Here is a 17,366-nt window from a genome sequence, read left to right as displayed (position 1 = left end):
AAAAAATGCAAATATTGGGGCCGGCCCCGTGGCTGAGAGGTTAAGTTGGTGCACTCTGCTTCTGTGGCCCAGGGTGTCGCCGGTTCAGATCCTGGGCGTGGACATGGCACTGCTCCTTAGGCCACGCTGGGGCGGCATCCCACATGCTATAACTAGAAGGACCTGCAACTAAAATATACAACTATATACCGGAGTGATTTGGGGAGAAAAAGCAGGAAAAAAAAAAAAGAGAAGATTGGCAACAGTTGTTAGCTCAGGTGCCAATCTTTAAAAAAACATGCACATTATCAAACTGCCCCCAGACTAGAAGCCCTACTCATTATCTTCTCTCCCTTAACCCACATCCATGGTCCCATGGAGAGTTTGCATGCCCTGTTGCCTGAGGAAAAAAGAATTTGATCCTGGTTTACAGATATTTCTGCCGAAAATGCTCGTACCAGGCATTGAGGGGTGGCCTGAATGACAGTGGAAGAGGGAAATCTCCCCACTAGACAAAACTTCAAACAGTACATCTCATGATAAACTTTGCCTGGGGAAAAAAAATACCTTGTTTGAGGAAATTGCCCTCAGGTCTTTAATTTTAATCATTATACCACTGGAAACATCAGACACAAATAGCAGTTTTACATTAGTAGGTATTCTACTGAGTTCAATTAAACAATTGAATCAATAGCTCAAAAGTACAGTCCACTTTGAGAACTAATATCATAGCAAATGGTGCATATTCTTTAAGTGAACACCATCTGTATTAATCAGCGATACAGCAATAACGCTGTCTAGCAAACCATCCAAACTCGGTGGTGTAGAGTAATAAATATTTCTGGCTTACACATCTAAAGGTCAGTTGAGGTTTGGCTGATCTGGCCTGGGTTTGGGGAGGCTTGGCACCAGGTGTCTCTCATCCTTCTTGGACTAGTGGCTACTCAAGACATGCTCTTCTCATGGTGAAAGGCAGGAGTTTAAGAAAGCAAGCCTGACCGTGCAAGCCTCTGCTCACGTCATGTCCACTAACATCCTGTTAGCCAAAGCTAGGTATGTGGCCAAGCCTAAATTCCAGAGGTGAGGAATACTCTTCTCATTGAAGAGCGGGATGAGGGTGAATATTTGATAAACAATGATCTAATCTACCATGCCATCTGAATTTAAAACTAATATTTTCTTCTTTACAAAAATATGATTCATATGTTGTTATGAAAGCATGCAACAGTGCGAATAATTGATTCAATGCAATTTAACAAACATTTGTTGAGTGTCTTTTATTTGTTGGGCATGTGTTAGGTGTTCAAGATATAGAGATGGGTGAGACACTGTCCCTGCCCTCAAGAAGCTCAGAGACAGAAGTGTAAATAAATTAAAATTTAATGTGACCAATGCCACAAAAGCATTTACAACTCTCTAAGGTTGGTGTTATTATTCCCATTTTATAAATCAGAAACTGAGAGTCAAGAAGGATTAAACGATTTGCCCAATGTTATACAACAGATAAAACTGAAATCTCATCTCTTTTGGGGGCAGGGGATTAAACCCTAAACTTCCTGTCCTTCTACACAACCTTTCTCGGAAAGTGAGCCCAGAAGTGATCCAGTCCAATACCTCACTTCATGCTGGAATCCTTGTATCCTTAAGGCAGCAAAAAGCCAACATCTTGGTGAACTGAGCCCCGTGATAATGGATGTAGAACAGATTACATATGCTTTCCTCTGCTTTATAATTCTTCTGTTTTTACTAATTGACTTAGATTGCCCATCAAACTAACCTTTACAATATTAAGTAGTAAGTCAGATTTGCACACCTGTCCTGGGCTATTAGAAATCTCAGATGCTGGAGGATACTTTGGTCAGTTTTAAATCTGAGTCACAGGCCATAGCCTTTTACTGGATTGAATTTTTGTTAATATAAACTATTTTGATGATAAAGGGAAAAACTGAATGGACCATTGGGTCCTCTGCTCCTGAGAAATAAAAAGGATTGTGGGCAGTAATATGGTATCCTGAGGGCTGGAGTTTATGTATAATTATGACTTTCAGCCCTGTTAGCCACTATGAAGCTGCTACTATAAAGTTCTATACCAATATTTTATTAGTGTGTCATAACAGTTCCAATATGAAATGGCTCTTCATATTTGTTCAGAAGAATATCCATGAGCTAATGTTTGCAGAACATTCACCATAATCCTTTAAAGACAAATTAGAGGTACCATATTATTGTTCCCATATTAAGAAAGAGAAGCTAGAGAGACAAATAAAAAATATACACTTCATTTTGATAAAGTAAAAAGTCACTGGAAAAGCCCAAGATAAGACAGGAGTCTAGTGACTATTAGCCTGGATAGTAGACATTTGCTTCTTGAAATAAAACTTTTGGGGAATGTTAAGGGTACAAAAACAAACCCAACCACTGAGGCTTAATTTACTGTGGCACGTCAGAGAAAAATTTAATGAGCATATTTAATGCTTGGGCAAGAACCAGGATAATTATGAATATTAGAAAGGATCAGGAAGCTTGGTGACTCAAAACAATTTTTTTGTGCTGTCATTTTATACTGGAAAATATATGTGTTCTGTTCATTTCTTGCAGTTAGTTTCATATTGGTTATTGGGGACCTAGATTTTGGTCCACTTTAGCTATGGTTAGGGCAATACTGAATGCCAACATTTTGTTATTTCTATTTTCCCTCTTCTTTCCCAATTCCCAAGCATGTCAGCAGTAGAGGGACCCCTTCTATGGATGCTCAGTGTTGGAAGTCTGTCTCAGTATTGAGATTTCATACACAAATAGAGGCCCAGTCAAAGCAGCAGACGTTGCTCCCCTTTCTTGGTGACTGAGCGTTGGAGCTGAGCTGGGCCTGATCTTTATGTAGCCTTCACTATTGAATCTGTTAGAAAATACTTTCAATAGACCTCTCATGGAATCTGGCAACTAATGACAAGGAAAAAATATATATATCACTCCCCTTCAGGTCTAGATACTCAGAGAATATTTTATTTGCAGTGGCAAATATCCTTAGAGAGTTTTAGGAGCTATTCCCACTTGTGTGTGCTTGATAAAGAAACAGGGTCTCTTGTCTATGAACACATGTGAGCAGGCCACTGGCATAAAGAACTGCTTCTATTAGGAACCAATATATTTTTCTTTTTAGTCTTATTTTTAGAGATATAAGTAGATGGAAAAACTTATTGGCCCTCATCCTTTGGATCAGAAGATAAATATTCTCTCATCGTGGAATAAATTTCTTAGGAAAGGGTAAATTAAAGAGTTAGAACAATTTGAGATGAGAACGCTCAGCTTATCTCTATGCCAATAATGGATATTACCTCGTGGTTATGTTTGAAATTACCCGAAGCCTGCTTGTAAGGGCTGAAATTTATCAATTCAAGCTCTTCCATGACACCAATTTGATATTTCTCCATCTGAATTTCACACATTTTCTTCTAGCTAGAAGGTAATTTGTCCATATCGTTATAAAAAATGTTGAAATGGCAAAAGTTTCCAAGATCATTTCTATTTTTTTCTTCCTTTTGATAAAAACTAAACTCCTTCAGTAGTCAGTTGCCCAATTAAATGTTTATATCCTTAATTATTCCCATGTGTTGCAGGATTATAGTCATAAAAAAATTAAGTCCTACAGAAAACAATGCAACTTGCACTATCATCTTTTGGAAATTAGATCCTTTCTTCTTTAAAAGTCCTGCCATTTTTCTCTCCCGTAGGGATGGGATTACTTGTGTACCTTTTTTGTTTTAAGGCAGACTATTCAATTTCTTTCAGGCCATTGATTGAATCATTACATCCTCTATAAGTATGACGCAGTTAAACATTATTATGACTGTAAAAAAAAATCTCTTTCTTCCCTTTATTTTGGGGAATTGGATTGGTATGCTGTGCCTTTCTTTCCTGTGAGGGAGCCTTATGGTTCTTATGGTGAAGGTTCCTAATTTATTTGGATGTCTTTAGATATAATTTAATTGTTTAATGGTGGTTGGCCTTTCTTTTCTTTGGATTAACATCTATTCTGTGCCTTTCCCTTTCTGTATTTTTTTCTATTCGTGATTCAGATGGTATTACTCTTCTATCTTTAGGAGAATTCAAACATTTTTCAGGCGTGATTCAAGGTTTTTTTGTTCTGTAAGAGAGAAAGCAGAAATGATTGATAAAGAAGTATCTACAGATGAAAACTAGAAGCTGAGATGGATGATCTGAGTTTTTGAAGTGCCTTTAGAATGCCAGTGTCAGGGCTGGAACCCAACTTCTTCCCTTCTGATTTCAATCCTAGATTCGTTTATTGGCTTTGTTGTCTCTCTCCACTAACCAGTCTCTGAAGGAGAATAGTAGCTGAGAAACAAAAGGAACTAGTTTAAATCTTCCAGGACAGATTTGGCCCTGGGAACTCTCTTTCCCCTAAGTTGTTGAAAGTCCATTAGCACTCTGAAGGAAATGCATTAGAAGTCTTTATCACTCATCCATTAATTAATTAATTAATATGTATTACTGTCTACTATGCCCAATACTGTGGGTATACAGAGTAAATACAAATAACAGCTTCCATTTATTGAGTAAACTCTTTTCTAGCCTCTTTCTTTTCATAGCCTCTTTCTAATCCTCACAAGCATCTTTTAAGAGAGGAATAGGATTCCCCATTTTACAGATGTGTAAACTGAAACTGAGAGAGATGAAGTGACTTGCCCAAAGTTATGTGACTAGTAAATAGCTGAACTGAGATTTTTAACTAAGGCCCATCTAACTCCAAACTCATTCTCTTTCTGTTATGTCACGTATCCTCATTAACTCCTCCTTCCATGAATAGGACTTGGTCTCTGCCTTTAAAAGATTTACATGTACACAAAAGATCACATATTGGATGAGTCCATTTATATGAAATGTCCAGAATAAACAAATTTCTAGAGACAGAAAGTAAGTAAACTGTTGCCTAGGTCTGGGGGTAAGGGAGTAAGAATGACTGCTAATAGGTACAGGATTTCTTTTTGGGATGATGAAAATGTTCTAAAATTGTTTGTGGTGATGGTTGCACAACTCTGTGACTATACTAAAATCATTCAGTTGCACACTTTAAATGTGTGAATTCTATGATATGTGAATTACATCTCAATAAAGCTGTTTTCCTTTTTAAGGGTTAACAATGTAGTAAAGAAGACAGATCTATAAACAGCTAACAAAATACCAGGCAACGTAAAAACAGATATGAACAGTGCACCCTGGGAACTCAGGCAAAGGTGCAGTTGTTAAGTCCAGGGGACTGGAAGATAACCTTATGAAGTAGATGCATGGGAGCAGAATTTAGAGCAAAACTGGAATGTTGATAGACAGAGGAGAGTGGAGGCTGAGAAGACAGCAAGGGCAAAGTCACAGGGAGATGCAAGGACTAGAGTTTTTCTGAGAGAATGGCAAATCATGGCAAGTGATCCAGGTGGAATTCGGTGAAGGGTGAGTGGGGGACATGGAGGGAAATGAGGTTGGAAAGGGATCCGACTGTATAGAATGCTGTGCTTAGGAATTAGGCTGTGTTCTATATACTATGGGGAAACTTTTTCATAGTGGGAAAAAGTATATTTTATTTTTAAGGTTTTTTTCAGCTTTATTGAGGTATAGTTAACAAATAAAATTGTGTATATAAAGTGCACAACATGATGGTTTGACATATGTATACTTTGTGAAATGATTGCCACAATCAGGTTTGTCAACACATCCATCACCTCATATGCTTATCACTTTTTGTCTGTGAATGGTGAGAACCCTTAAGGTCTAGTCTCACCAAATTTCAAGTACACAACACAGTATTATTAACTACAGTCACCATGCTGTACCTTAGATCCCCAGAGCTTATTCATCGGCAACTGAAGGCTTGTGCCCTTTGACCAGCATCTCCCCTTCTCCCCCACCTCCTAACCCCTGGTAACCACCATTCTAGAGAGAATATATTTTAAAAGTGGATCTCAGTTTACATTTTTTACATCAGAAATCTACTTTGAGCAAACCAATGCCATCACCATCCATAAAATTAAATTAATGGTGCAAATTTGAATTTTTCTAATTTTGTTTGAGTATGTATAGTATATAGTTGTAAATTCCTTTTGGAGTTGTATAAGTATTTAAAGTATAAGGAATCTATATCTAGTTATATGCTTTTATTAAAATAAAATAATATAGATTATTTTTTAAAATTTCCCTTTAAAGGGAGTTGATATTTTACTTAAGCAAGAAATAGTCTAGGAGACAGAATAGTAATCAGTGTCTCTTCCAAACTATGTATTTTATTTGATGACTCCAAACTTTCTTTAGAGTAATATTGCTCTAATCATTGCTATGGGTAGCATAGAGAATGACAGCCAAACATCCAGCAACTTTGTCTTCTTGTCCACTCACTTGATCCGACATTTTGACAGACTCATTTGACAGAAATAGACTGACTGACCATTTAACCCTTCTGCCCTCTCCCCACCCAAAAAAGAAAAATAGTTTTATTGTATTTTAACTAACAGGCATTGGGAAGCAGTAATCTTTTTTCTTCCTTTGTTTCAGAGAGACAAGTGACATCTTCTTGAACACAAACTCAGAGTCTATTTTCTGGTGCACAAGATATAGGAACTTTGAAAGTGAAAAAAAAAATATAAGTTTTTTCCTCATCTCCTTCTATATTTCAACTTTACAAAGTGGCATGTCATGATGCCTTTCAAAATGATGCCAGCAGCAGGGTTAGTGCTTTTTGTCAAATGAGACCTTGTTAGAGTTTGAAAAATTCTAGATAACTGTATTTTTACAATTATTTAAAACATGAAAGAAAGTTCAAATGTTTTTGTTTCCTATTGTCAATATTTAAATTAAAAAGTCATTACAAATTTAATAAAGAAAGGGATAAAAAGAATGGGAGGGAGAGGTATTTTATAATTACTTCAGTTTTTATAGGAAAAAAATATCAGTACTCATTTCACCTGTTTCACTTCTTTTGTTGGTATTTCTGACTCCTTTTTGGTTACTCTATACCTCCCTCCCCTCACCCCAGTTGTCTGTCTCCCTGTCTCGTCTTTCTTACTCTTCTCTATTTGCTATGTTCTCTTTGATTGCCTCCTCCCCACTCCCTTTTCTCCCTTTCCCCCTTAATGGACCATACTTGGGACTGAGGGGTAATTTATAGAACTAACGTTGTGTATTGAGTATGACTTAATATTACTTATTATTCACTTAGAATGTGATGAATTGAACTTTTTTTGGGGGGGAATATTAGCCCTGAGCTCAATCTGCTGCCAATCCTCCTCTTTTTGCTGAGGAGGCTGGCCCTGAGTGAATATCCATGTCCATCCTCCTCTACTTTATATGTGGGACGCTTGCCACAGCATGGCTTGATAAGCAGTGTGTAGATCTGTACCCGGGATCCAAACTGGTGACCCTGGACTGCTGAAGCAAATCACGTGAACTTAACTGCTACACCACCTCGGCCGGGCCCTGAATTGAACTTTTAATATTTTTCCTTTCTAAGAAAACAAAGCAATTAAGTTACTTTACTTTTATGTATAACCATTTATGAGAACGATGGAATTGAGTATGAAGAGTCATGGAATCAGGTGTGTGCAGGAATAATATCTGCATGCACTCACTGTAATCTTCTTTAAGAGAATTCTTTGAGGTTATCAGTACCTATATCAGGGTCTTTTTGTTTTCTTTGCCCTCTCCTTATACCCTGTTGTGGTCCTGGCATGTAGCGCTCATCTGCAGTTGAGATTACAAGAATTTAATGTGAGTTTTAGTTTTAGTTTTGGGTATATAAACTGATTCATTGTCTCTAGCTCCAATTCTAAAAGCAAGATCAGTGTGCATGACTTGGCCTAATTGCTCCTGTCGTGCATGAAATAATCAGGAATTTATGGCAACGTGTGGGCACCCCTTTCTGGGATTTCAGCAACACTGCTAAGAAGCAGAAGCAGAGATTCCTCAATCTCTCGGAGTAATAATGACCTTCCTTTTCCTTCTAGGACTCACAGTTTGACTCTTCCTTCTCCTTTCGATCATTTGAGACCTCAAATATTCTTACCAACACATCCGTATTAAAAATCTTGCCCTTTTAGGAAGCGGAATTACTATTTTCACTTATTGAGACTGAAGAACAGGAAGTGAAACCATTCTTGTGGTCACTGAGCAGATCAACCTGGGAGCCAGGAATGGTCCTCAGTAGCACTATAGGACTCTTGACTGCATTATCTAAAGGAGGCAAAAGGAGCATATGTAATTATTACCCTTCTAGTGAATTCTCTGAGTGCAGTTTCCTAATATCTTATGCCCATGCTAGTCACTAGTCACATTTACAACCACAATCACTAGGCTATATCTGAGGCTTTTCTAGGGGCATTTATGCTGGAAGATGAAGCTATATTTTGTTATAAAAATATAATGAAAAGTATAGATAGTAGAATTGATTGGAAATAACTAATAATTCATTAGTGGGTGACTTAAAAGAGATAAAAACATTGTGGGATTGTATACAGCTTTGGAGGAATGTTCTTGAAATCTATTGAGCTGGACATTTTTTGTTAAAAAGAAATTTATTTTGGAAAAGCTTATTGATGACAGTGGAAAAGTCAGAGTCCAGACAATCAGAGAGCATATCAATAGCTTTGTTGGATAAAAGTGAATTTTGGTGATACCCAGCAATGGGCTCACTCTGCTCACCGCAATCTGAGCTAATCAATCACAATGAGTTAGGGATTGACAAAAGAAGCTTTAATTCGATTAGCCAGCATAATCGGGAAGATAGCAGACTAAAGTCTAAAAAAAACCATATTCAAGGATTACAGAATCTTGTTGCCATTATGTAGGGAAAATAGGCAGTAAGGAGGGTGTTTAAAAATATTGGCCTTCAGGCATGACAGACTCCAAGGTCTTTCATTGTTCTTTTCTTCTGTCAGTGATGATGAATATCCTGTAGGTGTGTTTCTCGCCTGTGGTCAGCTTGTTCCTGGAGAGAAACTCTCCATGGGAGACTATTCTATCAAGCTATAGGGGATTACATTTGTAAGCAGAGGCCATAAATCAGGAGAGCATGTGAATTTTTCACATGTGCAGAGCACAAGTAGTCACACAGAGCACAAGTAGTATGTGCAGAGCAGCAAGTAGTCACACAGAGGAGGGGCTGGAGTCATTTAGCATAACAAGATGGCCTCACTTATATTCACTTACATTTGTGTTAAGAACAAAGGATGTCAAGATAGCTCTTTCCCGTGGAGCCATTCCCTACTTTCTGCTACAACATCAGTAAACAGCAGAATTGACAAAAACATACTGGTCACTAACAAGATAGTCAAATTGCTAACAACATCTGGTGAGAAGTATCTCTCAAAAAAAAAAAAAAAAACCAATGGTACTGAATTTTGGTTTCTAATTGGTAATTGACACTTTCTGTGCCACATAAAACAACAAACCAGTATTCTAAAAGTAAAAATTGACTTTATTTCTCTTCCATTCTCAGGGCTTAGACTGGAAAATGGGATTGCTATGGGGATACCAATTTTGCGGTTTAGCCAGAATATCCCCACACCACCTCGTTTCAGTAAACTAGGTGGTTTTTGGGGACTCAAATCTAATTAAAAAGGATTATAAAGGAATTTAATCCTTTTAGGAAGAGAATATCAATGACTATCTTTGTTTCAATTTACTTCATTAAGGGTGAAGAGGTAATACGGGACGCATATAGCATTAGGGGTTGAGAGTGAGAGATACTTAGCACATACTCGAAAACGTGTCTAAGTCAGGATTGTAGCTTTCAAGAGTCTATCTAAATTTAAAAGAGTCACAATAATTGAGTGCCTATAAGAACTGGAATTTGAGCTACGCAAGAGCTGTATGCCTAAATGTAGTCTGCAGCTGTAGACCAAAAATGAGCCTAACACTAGTTAAGTAAAAGTTCCACTTCCGGTGGTAAAGCTGAGAATTTTCCAGAATTCACAAAAGCCATAAATCCTCAGATTTAGGAAATGCAATGGGTCCCATGCTTAAAAACATAGTAGACAACATTATAGTGAGGCTATAGAACACCAAAGATAAAAAGAAGATTTTTAAAAGCAACTAGAGAAAAAAAAATTAAAATACATAAATCAATTATAAAATAAGACTCTTAAAAAGCTGTATGTGTTTGGAAATTTAACTACAAATTCAATTTCTTTAAAAGCTATATGGGTAATCTAGGCCTGCTAATTCTTCTTAGGTGAGCTTTGGTTACTTGTGTCTTTCAAGGAATTTGTTCATCTAAGTTGTAGAATTTATCGGCATAAATTTATTCTTAATTTTCTTTTTAATGGTTGTAGGATCTGGAGCAATATACCCTCTCTCATTCTTGATATTGGTAATTTATGTGTTTTATCTGATCAGTCTATCTAAAGTTTATCAATTTTATTGTTTTTTCCCAAAGAACTAGTTTTTTGTTTCATTGACTTTTTTCTATTGTTTTTCTGTTTTCTATTTCATTGATTTCTGTTCTTATCTTTTAAAATTCCTTTTTAATGTTTATTTTGGGCTTAATTTGCTTTTCTTTTTCTGGTTTCTTGTGCAATCTTAAATCATTCAATCTAACACTTTCTACTTTCCTAATAGAGACATATTATTCTGCAAACACTTAGTACAAGTGTGTGATGCCCTGAAGCACTCTTTAGCTAGATCCAACAGATTTTGATATATTGTGTTTTCATTTTCACTCAGCTCAATTTCTAATTTCACTCATGATTTTTCCTTTGATCAATGGGTTATTTAGAAGTGTGTTGTTTTGTTTTCAAATATCTGGAGATTTTCTGAATATATCTTTGTTACTGATTTTTTAATTTAATTCCTTTGTGGTCAGAGAACATACGTTATATTATTTCAGTCCTTTTAAATTTATTAAGACTTGCTTTTTGGTCCAGAATATGGTCTATTTTGGTGTTGTAGGTTGAACTGTGTCCCCAAAAAAGATATGTTCAAGTCGTAACCTCTGGTACCTCTGAATGTGACCTCATTTGGAAATAGGGTCTTTGCAGATCTAATCAAGTTAAAATGAGCTCATACTGGATTGGAGTAGACTCTAATCCCTTGAGTGTGGGAGAATAAATCTCTGTTGCTTTAAGTCACCCAGATTGTGGTATTTTGTTATAGCAGCCTAGGAAACTAATACATCTGGTAAATGTTCCATATGCATTTGTAAAAAAATGTATATTCTGCTGATGTTGGATGGAAACTTCTACACGTGTTAGTTAGATCAGATATATTGATAGTGCTGTTCAGTCCTTTGTACACTTAATGATTTTCTGTCTACTTCTCTGTCAATTATTAAGAGAACACTATTGAAATCTCTGACTCCCACAGTGGATTTGTCTACTTCTTTTTCCAGTATTATCAGTTTTTGTTTCATGTGTTTTGAAGATCTGTTAATAGGTCAAACATATTTAGAATCGTTATGTCCTCTTGATGAATTGCCTTTTTTTTTATCATTATGAAATGACCCTTTTTACCCCCTCCAATATTCTTTCCTTTGAAATCCACTTTGTCTGATATTAATGGAACTACTCTAGATTTATTTTAACTACTGTTAGCACAGACGATCTGTTTTAATCCTTTCACTTTTAACTTATCTGTTTTTCAGATTTAAAATAGGTTTCTTATAGACAGCATGTCGTTTTTTGATATCTTATCCGATCTGACAATCTCTGCTTTTTATTTGGTGTGGTTAGAACAATTACATTTGATATAATAAGTGATATTGTTAAGTTTAAATCTAGGATTTTTCTATTTCTTTTTTATTTGAGATCATAATAAATTCCAATCTTTAGAAAGCTGACAAAAACAGCAAACATCAAGAAATTCAGAAATAAATAATGTTTTTAATTACATAACTGCCTAATATACTTTCACTGCATATCCTTTTAACCTTTGTTTGATTCTTCATGTGACAATTTCTTTTATAATCTTTCTATAGAAATAATAGAAAAGCAATCCCATCTCTCTTCTAGTGTGGTTAATAAAAATTGTTTTTATTACTGATAATTTTTAAGACAGTTTCTTTCAGTTTCACAACTTGTTATAGGAATGATCACATACACTTTAAGGGTTGTTGTCAAATTGGGAAAACCTCAATCAAGTTTCTTTCATATATGGTTTGTAAGATTTGGAGGAATTTTCCATAGACTAGCCTCTGGCTCTAAATATTTCATATCTTATTTCTTTGCTACTTATGCATTTCCAGTGCCAAGTGCAATGTTCATATCAGTACATGTCCTCCGGCCACACATTTGCTCACAATTCTTGTCACAATTGGCATAGTAAGTGGTAGGAACATTCAGGAAACCATTCCTATACTAGGACAGCTAGCAATAACTTAAGTGTACATGGAAGTGACAATGAACCATGTAAATATACCCCACTAAACCAAAACAATGAATTCCCAACTCAATATCCCCTTAGAAGACCTCAAAAACCATACAATTACACCAAATGTTTCTAGGAAAGTGTGATAGAGATAAGTTGGAGTAGAAAGAGACAGCAGTCTTAACTGTTGCATTTCAGGTATTTTACTTTTGCAAACCTGACAAAAATGTATGACTTGTGAATACATTATGAAGTTCCCACCAATAGTTTTGGAACAGGCCTGTGCAAGTGAGAGATCTTAAAGGTTAAGCTTTATTAGCTTCATGGTAAATCCACTTCAGAGATGATTTTGTAGGAGGAAATCTGAAATTCTTAGTAAGCCCCAGAGGGAATATTCGGCATAAATTATTGATACTTATCTTTAGAATGCTGGGTAGTTAGAATCAATAGTTGTCAGCTAAGGGCTTAGTGCCAATTCTGGGTCAACAGGAAAGGTCACTGACCTCCTCTGTTATTTAGTGTGTTGCTCTAGACCTTGGTCCCTTCTCACCCTACACATTCTCCCAAAACCTCGTCCTCTCCTATCAACTCAACTGCTATCTAGATGTTAACGATTTCCAAACCAAAATCTCTAGCCCAGTCCCTCTCCTGAGCTTCACACATGTGTATTCAACTGTTCAATAATATTTATACCTCAAGAATCTCTTGTCTTCCTTTTCAACCTGGCTTTACTGCTTGTGTTGACCAAGGTAGAATCCTCAGAATTACCCGTGGCTCCTCCTTCTCCAACCCCACCTCACCAACTGCTGAGCCCAACGCCAGGCACATAGTAGATGCATACTAGACGTTAGGTATTGTATTATGTTTCAATATTATAATCATATCCATAACTAATCCCAAAGTTCTAATCCTCCACACTCCAATGCCCTTACTCTCATCTAGGCTACCACTATCTCTATGGGAATTATTGCAATACTCTTAATTTATCTCTCTACCTTCCATCTTCTCTGCCTCCCCTCCAATTCATTCTTCACACTGTGACCTAAACGAACATTTTGAAAATGGAACTCTGATCTAGGACACTCTTCTGCTGACCACTCTTCAATGCCTTCTTATTGTCCTGGGGATAAAGTTCAAACTCCTTTAATTTTCTGTCAAAGACCTAGACCAAGCCCAAACCTGCCTCTAGTCTCATTTCACTCCTCTGAAATGAACTCTTGTTCTAGGCGCATTGAGTATCTTTAAGTTTCTCAAATTGCCATATACTCCATTCCCAGATCTTTTCACTCCTAAATTTCTTTTCTATTTTTTATAGCTTTATTTACGTAAAATTATATACAAAACCTGCACATATTTAATGTAACAATTTTATGATTTTGGACGTAGTCATACACATGTGATACCATCGCCACAATGAAGGTAATAAACATATCCATCACCTCTAAAAATTTCCTTGTGTCCCTTTGCTTTTTTTGTTGTGGTGATAAGAACACTTAACATTAGATCTATCCTCTTAAAAAAATTTTAAGTGCACAACACTGTATTTTTAACTACAGGTACTATGTTGTACAGCAGATCTCTTAAACTTATTCATTTTGTATAACTGTAACTTTATACTCATTGAACAACAAATCCCCATTTCCCTCTCTTCATCCCCTAGCGACTACCATTCTATTTTCTGTTTCTATAAGTTTGACTATTTTTTGGATACCTCATATATGTGGAATCATGAAGTATTTGTCCTTCTGTGATTGACTTATTTCACTTAGCATAATGGTTTCCAGGTCCATCCATGTTGTTGAAAATGATAGGATTCCTTCTTTTTTAAGGCTGAATAATATTCCATTGTGTTTATGTACCACATTTTCTTTATTCATTAATCTGTTGATGGACATTTGGGTTATTTCTATATCTTGGCTATTGTGAATAATGCTGAAATGAAGATGGGAATGCAAATATCTCTTCAAGATCCTGATTTAAATTATTTTGGATATTTACCTAGGAGTCAGATTGCTGGATCTTATGGTAGTTCCATGTTTAATTTTTTGAGGATCTTCTATACTGTTTTTCATAGTGGTTGAACCATTTTACATTCCCACTAACAGTATGTAAGGGTTCCAATTTCTCCACATCCTCACCAACATGTATTATCTTTTGTTTTTTATAATAGCCATTTTAACAGATGTGAGGTGTTATCTCATTTTGATTTTGACTGGCATTTCCCTGATGATTAGTGATGTTGAGTACCTTTTCATATACCTGCTGGCCATTTGTATGTCTTCTCTGGATAGACGTCTATTCAAGTCCTTTGCCCATTTATTAATTGGGTTATTCATTTGTTTTTTTGTTTTGCTATTGAGTTGTAGGAGTCCCTCATATATTTTGGAAATCAGCTCCTTATCAGATATATGTGGTTTGAAAATATTTTCTCCCATTCTGTAGGTTGCCTTCTCACTCTGTTGATTGTTTCTTTTGCTGTGCAGAAGCTTTTTACTTTGATGTAGTCCCACTTATTTATTTTTGCTTTTGTTGCCTATGCTTTTGGTATCATATCCATGAAATCATTGCCAAAGCCAAAGCTGTGAAGATTTCCCCTATTTTTTTTTTTTTTTTTTTTTGGAGTTTTACAGTTTCAAGTCTTACATTAAGTCTTTAATATATTTTGAGTTGGTTTTTGTGTTTGGCATAACATAGGGGTCTTCTTTCATCCTTTTATATGGGGATATCCAGTTTTCCCAGCACCATTTGTTGAAGAGTCTATCCTTTCCCCACTGTGTATTCTTGGTACTTTGTCAAAGATCGATTGACCATATATACATGGGTTTATTTCTGGGTTCTCTATTCTGTTCCTTTGATCTATATGTCTGTCTTGTCAGACCACACTTACACCTTGGAAATAGATTGACCAACATACACTATTTGGAGGGTTCTGGGATAACCAGATGAGCACAGGGCCCTCTCAGAACTCAGGCATGGGCTTCTTTGTTGTAGAAGTATTGATAGGGTCCCTTTCCTGCTTTCTGTTGTCCCCTCTTTTTCTCACCAGTATCCCATACCTGATGGCCAACATCCAACAGAATACTAATAGTAAAGGAACAATGTCTTCTGTATCCTAAGACATCAGTCTTCCTCTATCTTGTGTTACATTCCTTTTTGTGCTTGAATTATTGATCCAATTAGATTGTGAACTGTGCCTCAACTTTTTACGTAAGCTCTGCAGCTTTTATATCTGTCTTTAATGAGGATTCCCTAGGAGATTGTTAAGCTGAATTGAATTTAGGTGACAGGACAAAACAGACCCAACTAATCCACTCTAATATATTGCATTAACCTACCAGAGGGATGAAAAGAGAAAGGAGAAAATGAACAGGGAACCTCAGCAGACTCTGGCATACATGAAAGCAATTTCTGAAATGTGGCGAATTGGCAGTACTGGCAAGTGGAAAAGGTAGGTATGCCACTTACAGGGTGAGAAGGTGAATAGTACTGCTGAGAATTCGAAGCAACAACATAGGCTGAGCTCCTATGTCCTGACTTAGCCTCAAGTGGTCCTCAATAGAATCTGACAGGCAGACCTCCCCACCTCCCCAGGGATCCAGGAAACATTGCAAACCCAGGGAATTCAGTCTATTGTTAATGTTGGCCAGGAATCACACACAGTATGAGTTAAGAAATACCAGAATTCACAAAGCAAGAATGTTTCCATCTCTCTTGTAGGCATCTAAAAATGGAATTATCTGCCAATGGGAAAGAAAGAAGCAACCAGATTCCTCAAGAGGAGGGAGAAAGACTTTAATTCCTCTTTTTTCCTTACAGATTTTTCTATGGCTTGCAGAACTATGCTTATCAGTCCCTTGGTATCCCACAGTATCTGCTAGGCAGCCGTTGATCTGTAAATCATCCACCTTCTCCCAGATTTACTGCATTTAGAGGGCTCCTAAGGGGCAGCATCCTGCTTGAAGCTGAAAATAATTGCTTGTATTTATAGAGACAGAGAGATGCCTGAGGGAGGGAATAATGGAAATAGAGACTAGCAGGAGTGGGGAGGGGGAGAGTTGGCAGCTTAGGAGCAAATTGACCAGCTTGCAAAGGAAGCTTTTCCTCAAAACTCCAGTTGAAAGCACTCACAAGTCTGCACATCCACCCCTGTTGGCTGGTCTTCTGCAGCAGCAGAGAGCAGAGATGATGACAAAGCTATGCGAATCCTGGGTAAAGGAAAGACGTTCCCTGGGCATGCCCCATGGGACCTTCTGCCTTCCAGCTGACAGCATCATCTGTTTCAAAAAAAAAAAAATTTGTGCTTCCAATCAAGACTGAAGCTGAGAAATTTTTCTGACAGGGGTGCAAGTTGTTGCATGCATGGCCTGTTAGATTTGCATTCTTTACTCAATGAGACATAAAGTCCCTACTCTACCAACCAACTGGAATACCTGGAATATTCTCTCTCCCTTTCTCAGTCTTTCACACATCCACTCACCCTCTACATGCACGCTTGCCTACACTCACATCCACCTCATTACTTTAGAGTCAGGTCTTATGTTTTTTATAGTTACAGGTGGAATCAATCTCTTTCTTTCTCTCTCTCCATCTCTCTCTCTTTCTCCAATATTTCCTAGATAAATGACTAACTTTTCCCCAGATTTGGTGGTTTTAAATTCAGGGCCACTCTCATAGGACAAAGACTTTTTACCATAAAGGATATTTGAAAACACTGTGCCACCAATCCTAAAGGAAGTACCGAAAGGTCATTCCAAACAATTTTTTGAGCAGGGATTAATTTCTGAATTAGAGAAATAAGTGATGATTTCCCCAAATGGCTAATTTGAAAGAGACAAGAGACACCTAGAAGTATAAAATTTGGTGTGTCTGATAAAAACAAAGACAGCCTCCTTACTTTATAATTACAGCTTGTGTTAGAGGTTTCTTCCTAATGTGGAGATGTTGCCAAGGCAATAGCTTGGCAATCTTCTACATGGCTGCTTTTCACATTAATCCACACAGGCTTCATGGATGTTAATCTTTGTAAC

General features: G+C 36.8%; 1 long non-coding RNA gene across 1 annotated transcript in view; it reads left to right on the top strand.

Annotated features, from left to right (window-relative positions):
• Positions 1-17,366, top strand: part of LOC138918410 (uncharacterized) — a 39,204-nt gene that overhangs the window by 709 nt on the left and 21,129 nt on the right. The gene's annotated exons all lie outside the window — the stretch shown is intronic.

The sequence above is a fragment of the Equus caballus genome, chromosome 17 (assembly GCF_041296265.1).
Source record: "Equus caballus isolate H_3958 breed thoroughbred chromosome 17, TB-T2T, whole genome shotgun sequence".
Classification (NCBI taxonomy): Eukaryota; Metazoa; Chordata; class Mammalia; order Perissodactyla; family Equidae; genus Equus; species Equus caballus.
The sequence above is the reverse complement of the archived record's forward strand: the minus strand, read 5'-3'. Positions and strand labels throughout refer to the sequence as shown.